The sequence below is a fragment of the Musa acuminata genome, chromosome BXJ2-3, assembly GCF_036884655.1.
Source record: "Musa acuminata AAA Group cultivar baxijiao chromosome BXJ2-3, Cavendish_Baxijiao_AAA, whole genome shotgun sequence".
Lineage (NCBI taxonomy): Eukaryota > Viridiplantae > Streptophyta > Magnoliopsida > Zingiberales > Musaceae > Musa > Musa acuminata.
Window position 1 is genome coordinate 24,137,699 of NC_088340.1, and position 7,143 is coordinate 24,144,841.

The following is a 7,143-nucleotide window of genomic DNA, read 5'->3' on the forward strand; positions in this document are numbered from 1 at the left end:
TGGTAGTGAATTTCAAAACCATGATTTCCAAGAATTTTGTGTATCTAATGGATATAACCACAACTTCTCTACTCTAAGAAATCCTCAACAAAATGAAGTAGTAGAAAGAAAGAATAGAAACTTATAAAAAATAGCAGGAACCATATTAAACGAACATAGCCTACCCAAATAATTTTGGGCCGAAGCCATGAAAATGGTATGCTATCTTATGAATAGGGTTCTAGTAAGACCACTACTTTCCAAAACTCCTTATGAGTTGTGGAACAACAAAAAACCCAATGTTTCATACTTTAAAGTTTTCAGATGTAAATGTTTTATTTTGAATGAAAAAGATGCCTTAGGTAAATTTGATGCAAAATCCATTAAAGGAATTTTTCTTGGCTATTCTTTTATTTCTAAAATATTTCGTATCTTTAACAAAAGAAATTTGATTATAGAAGAATCTATTCATGTTGTTTTTAATAAAGTTTTTGAAGTTAAGAAAAATGATTTTGATGATGATATCAATTTTGATGCTTTGAATTTAAATGAAACACTTTCTCCATCTAGCAACTTGGATGTATCTACTTCTGAAACATCCTTACCCAAGGATTGGAAGTATGTAGATGCTCATCCTAAGGAGCTAATCATATGAGACACATCTAAAGGGGTCCAAACTCGTTCCTCAAGAATTTTTGTGCAAACGCCACTTTTCTCTCCCAAATTGAACCTAAATACATTGATGATGCCTTGAAAGATGATTCATGAGTCATCGCAATGCAAGATGAGTTAAATCAATTTGAGAGAAATGAGTTATGGAAGCTTGTTCCTAGGCCAAATGACCATTTAGTTATTGGTACTAAATGGGTTTTTGGAAACAAGTAAGATGAATTTGGTATCGTGGTTAGAAATAAGGCTAGATTAGTAGCCAAAGGTTTCAACCAAGAAGAAAGGATCGATTATGAAGAGACCTTCACTCCCGTGGCACAATTAGAAGTCATAAGGATGCTCCTTGCCTATACTAGTAGTAATAATCTTAAGTTGTTTCAAATGGATGATAAAAGTGCTTTTCTTAATGGCTTTATTTCCGAAGAAGTTTATATTGAACAACCTCTTAGATTTGAGAATGATAATCTCCCTAATCATGTGTTTAAATTGACTAAAGCTCTCTATGGATTGAAACAAGCCCCAAGGGTTTGGTATGAGAGACTTAGCTCATTTCCTATCGAAAATAAATTTTCTAAAGGCAATGTCGATACTATATTGTTTATCAAAAATTTTAAAATAATTTTTTTATTGTTTAAATTTATGTTGATGATATTATTTTTAGTTCTACGAATGAATCTCTATGTGAGTCATTTGCTAAAAGTATGAGTCTTGAATTTGAAATGAGTTTGATGGGGGAATTAACTTTCTTTTTGGGCTTACAAATCAAACAACTAAGTAATGGTATATTTCTTAATCCAATAAAATATGATTTAAATTTGCTAAAAAGGTTTAATATGGATAGCCCAAAGGTTATCAATACTCCCATGGGCACCTCTACTAAGTTAGACATTGATAAAAGTGGAGAAACTTTGTTCAAAAAGCTTATAGGGGTTTGATAGGAAGTTTATTTACTATACCTCACTGCAACTAAACCAAATATCATATTTTGTGTAGGACTTTGTGCTAGGTTTCAATCTAATCCTAAGGTATCTCATCTTAAAATAGTTAAGAGAATACTTAGATATCTTAAAGGAACTACAAATCTAGGATTATGATATCCAAAATCCAAGAACTTTGAACTAATTATTTATGTTGATGCGGATTTTGCTGGATGTAGATTATATAGAAAAAACACACCTGGAACATATCAATTTTTAGGACACGCATTTGTTTCTTGGTCTTCTAAGAAACAAAACTCAGTTGCACTATCTAAAACCGAAACTGAGTACATAGTAGCTAGTGCATGTTGTGCACAAGTTATGTGGATGAAAAACACCTTGGAGGATTATAAGATTCATCTTAAAAACATTCTCATAAAATGTGATGACACAAGTATAATATATTTAACAAAAAATCTCATTCAACACTCTAGAACTAAACATATTGATATTAGGCATCACTTTATATGAGATTATGTCAATAATCATGATGTAATCTTAGAGTTTATTAATACAAAATATCAATTAGCTGATATTTTTACAAAGCCTTTAATTGAAGAAAAATTTGATTTTATTAGAAGTGAAATAGGAATGTTAATTTGTTTGAATGCATGAATTTGTTAAATTTCATTTTCGGACTTTCTTGATTTTTTGGATCAATCACTTAAATCTTCTCCTCTTATGATTCTTTGGAAGTAATTGAAAAAAGCATCTCTCACGGATTTCACTCTTATGAATTTTTAATAAGAAATAGATTTGATGTAATGATCTTCTCACTATGAAGTTTTATTCGTGAATTTCTCCTTCATGTGATACTCCTCTCCCATAAATTCTTCTCATGAAAATTGAAGGAATTCTAATGGATATCTTAATCCTTTAAAGATGAATTCTTGTGTGTAATAATGAAAGCATGTGTGTGATAATTTTCATGGAGATTTGATTTCATATGGATATCTTGATCCTTTTCATGAATCCCTTCTCTTTATTAAAATGAAAGAATGTTTTAATGAAAACTTATTATCATTTTTTAACTGGATTCAAATCATTTCACAACTTTAGTTCTTAATGGATTTCCTCCAAACCTTCTTTCCTCCTCTTCATGAAAAATTGTGATGACAAATGGAGAGAAGTTGTTGTAATCTATCGCTTTAATGTTGATAACATTTAATGATGAGAACTTTTGAGTGTGAAACTTGCTTAATTTTTTTTACCACACTTGCATTGTTGAATTGTTCTCCTTTTTATTGATGACAAAGGGGGGGAAATAATACCAAAATATGGTAAATTGATGACAAATGTATGCAATGTATTTCATTATATATACTTGAAATGTTTGCTTAATAAATTTCTTTCGTTATGGTAAGATATCTAGAGCTTAACTTACTATTTTACAATTGATATCTTATCATAGAATGATAAATTGCTACCTTTGTCATCTTTCATATTTGAAATATCATACTTGAAAATGGATGTTGACATCATTTTGAGAAATACTTGGCATCATATTTTGAAAATATTTGATCATGATAGGAATCATGATGTGCATGTTGATAAGTTTAATGAACTTATCATATCAGTTTGTTTCTTGAATTCAAAGACCTTGAATTCAAGAATGTCTTTTATTAAGTATGACATATAGATATGGGGAGTTAAGGTTAAGTCCATCATCAATTGATTGTCATGATAAAAAAGGGGGAGATTATTGAATCTCGAATTTTGATGATGAAGTCAATTGTAATTTATTTGATCTAATCTATGTGTTGAGAAAAGTGTGCAGGATTAACTATGATAGTAGTAAGACATAAAGCAGGTGTTGTGCTAGAGTCAAGATCGAGATCTCATTGGGAGTTCAAGAGTTCTTCGGAAGTCCGGACGTTCGTCGGAAGTTCTGTCGAAACCAATCGAGAAGTCTAGGAGTTTGCCAAAGAAGCTTATCGAAACTCGCCAAGAAGATCATCGTAAAGTCCAGGAGCTTATCAGGAGCCTACCGGAACATTGAAAGAGTTCGTCGGAAGTACGCCGGAAGCTCGTCGGAAGAGCAATTGACACACCGTAAGAAGAGGCATTGTAATTATATCTTAATTATCATAGTTAGAGTATAATTAAGTTAGGATTGGGAGATAATCCCACTAACTTAATTAGGGGCCAACTAGGCCCTTAATAGGGCTGAATTGGGCCAAATTGATCAGCTAATTCAGCCCCTGAATTCTTGGCCGGTGGTGGCACCGCTTGGAAAGCAGTCTCCCCCAAGATATCTAGGTGGTGGTATCGCCCAAACTGCATGGTGGTACTACTGGCAGTGAATGCTGCCAGCAGTGGTACTACCCAATAACGACGGTGGTACCGCCAATACCCCGAATTCCGAGGATGTGACACTTTTTGGCCCCAATTTTAAAGTCATTAGGGTATATAAAAACCCCACCCTTTTATGTATGAAAGGGCATAAAAGCATTGGCTTAATCTTGAATTCTTGAGTCATAAAAGTGTTGTAAAAGTTAGAGTTCTCCTCCTTAATCTCTTAACCTTGTAACCATCCAAGAAAGAGGAGTGAGACTTGTAAGGGTTATCTCCTAAACCCGAAAAAAGGAGAAAGCACTGTAAAGAGGTATTTGGTCTTCACCTATTGAAGGAAAGCCTTTAGTGGACATCGGTGACCTCGTCAGAGGAGGAAAATCCGAAAGTGGATGTAGGTCACATTGACCGAATCACTCTAAATTCTAGTTTGCTTTTTATTTCTACAATTTATATTACTGCAAACCTCCTTAATCTTCTCTTGTACTTTTATGAAAGCTTTCAAGTTCAACTTCTCTTCGAAATAGATTGAATCGAAACCATTTTCATCAGAATCGGTTTTAATCGAAACAAACATTTTTCTGAAATCGTGAAAGTTTTCCGCTGCACTAATTCACACCCCCTCTTCTCTTGATCCTAACAAATACTGGGTTGTACCATCGCCCAGTCTGATAGTACCATCATCTGACACAGTCTTAAAGACTATGCCTGGGCAATACCACTGCTTAGTTTGGGTGGTACCACTACTAGTCCTTGCTACAAGACACTGACTACCAAATAGGAGGCCGAATTCAGCCCTGATTCAGGCTCAATTGGCCCCTAATTGAGTTGATATTGTTTCACTCCAATACTGACTCAATTATACCTAAACTAACTCGATATAGATAAATTATTATAAAACATAAATTATATGTTGTCCGGCATGTCATTAGTTCTTCCAGCGCTTTGTTCGATCCTTCGGCACATCGTCCTCTCCTTTGGCGTATTACCCAATCGGCATGTTGAGTCCTGTAATTTCTGATCTCCTTGATATAATGTCCAATCCTTTGGCTTGATACCCAAACTCACAACACCAAGTCCTTCTACCGGCACGTCGACCGATCCTTCGGCCTGACATCCAATCTCCTGACATGTTCAACTCTGGTCCAACATCTGATTCCTCCTACTTCAATCAATTTGCCTCTCCTTGATCAAGCTAGTCTTGCTCACTCAAAATACAGATTAGATCATAAACTCATTAATTGATTTTATCATCAAAATCTAAGATTCAATAGGGGTATAACCCATGAACTTGCATTACTCCGTCCTCGATTCCAATATATTGGGGTTATGTCTTTTAACGTAGGTAGGGCAGCCGCAAATCTTAACAATCTTAAGATCAGGTTTCTTCCCTTTCCATATCTCATATAGTGTAGATACTACCGACTTAGTTAGAACTATATTCAGAAGTTAAGCTGCAATCTTTAGGGCGTATCGTTAGAATGAGATGGGTAGGTCAGCGAAGCTCATCATGAACCACACCATGTCTAACAGTGTATGATTCCTCCTTTTATATACACCATTAAGCTCAGATATATATGGAGATGTCCATTTGGATAGAATCATATGGTTCTTGAGGAACTAGGTAAATTATGTACTAAAGTACTCACCTCCTCGATTTAATCGAAGAGCCTTGATGTTCTTTCTAGTCTAGTTCTTCATTGCATTCATTCATATACTCTCTGAATTTCTCAAAGGCCTCAGACTTATACTTCATTAAGTACACATGTCTATACCTTAAGAAATCATTAGTAAAAGTAATAAAGTAGGAGTATCCGCCTATGACATGAGTTGACATGGGTCTACATATATCATATGTATGAGTTTCTACAGCCCAGTGGCTCTCTCTCCAATTCCACTAAAAGAAGAGTTGGTTAGTTTTCCATGAAGGCAAGGCTCACAAGTTGCATATGACTCATTATTGAATGGATCTAGATATTCATCATTTAGCAACTTTTGAATCATTCTCTTATGGATGTGACCTAACCTACAATGCCACAGTATGCATTGTTCACCTCATCTCATTTTCTTTTGGACACACTTACATTCATGATATGTGGAGCAATGTCTAGCATAAACAAACCATTATGCAATGTTTCTCTCGTGATGATCTTATCATCTAATAATATTGAAGAATCATTGTTCTCATCAACTAATTTATATCCACTAATTGTCAAACATGAAATAGAAATAATATTTTTGATAATAGAAGGAACAAAATAGCATGTATCTAATGTAATAATAGCTCCACCATGTAGATGTAGGGTGACCTCACCAATAGCCACTATAAGAACTTTTGCCTCATTGCCCATCTTGAGGTCTATCTCGCCTATCACCAATCTCCTAGGTCTTGTCAGAACCTACAATGAATTATAAATATGGAAAACACTACTGGTATCCAATATCCATGTATTATCATAAGAGTATAATAAATGGAGACTAATCATGAATGTACCTAAAGCTTCTCCTAGCTTTTGGTTCACCCTCTTTGTAAGGTACTCTTTATAGTTCCTCTTCTAGTGCCTATCGTTGTCGCAGTGGAAGCACCGGCCTTTGTTCTTTATTAGGTCTTTCTTAGCAATCTTTGCTTTACCCAGTCTACCCTTGCCTTTGTCCTTCTTAAGGAACTTTTCTGTCTTCCTTTTTTTTCTGGTCTCACAAGTATAGAGAACTGACTTCTCTTTCTTGATAGTGCTCTCTACCTACCTCAACATTTTGAGGAGCTCAGGGATGTTCATATTAAAATTTATTATGAACTATTAAAAGAAATCTGGTCGGGACTGAAGCACAAGATTGATACATAGGTTATCCTCTAGGACCATTCCTAGACCTATGAGTTTCTTTATCCACTCAATCATCTTTAGGACATGGTTCTCAATAGGTGTTCCCTCAGTCATCCTAGTGCGGAAGAGGCGCTTGGATACCTCATATCACTGAGTCCTTCCTTATTCCTCAAACAATTTGTGGACATATAGGAGAATAGATCTGACATCTATCTTTTTATGTTGTCTTTGTAACTTAGGAGTCATGGAGCTCAACATATAACATTGAGCAAGAGTGGAGTCATCTATATACTTCACGCAGCGAGTGATCTCATCCTCGATAATATTATAATTTGACAATAATCCAAGATCCAAACACACATTTGAGGCCACTAAGAAAACATTCAAGTTAAAATTCACCTCTA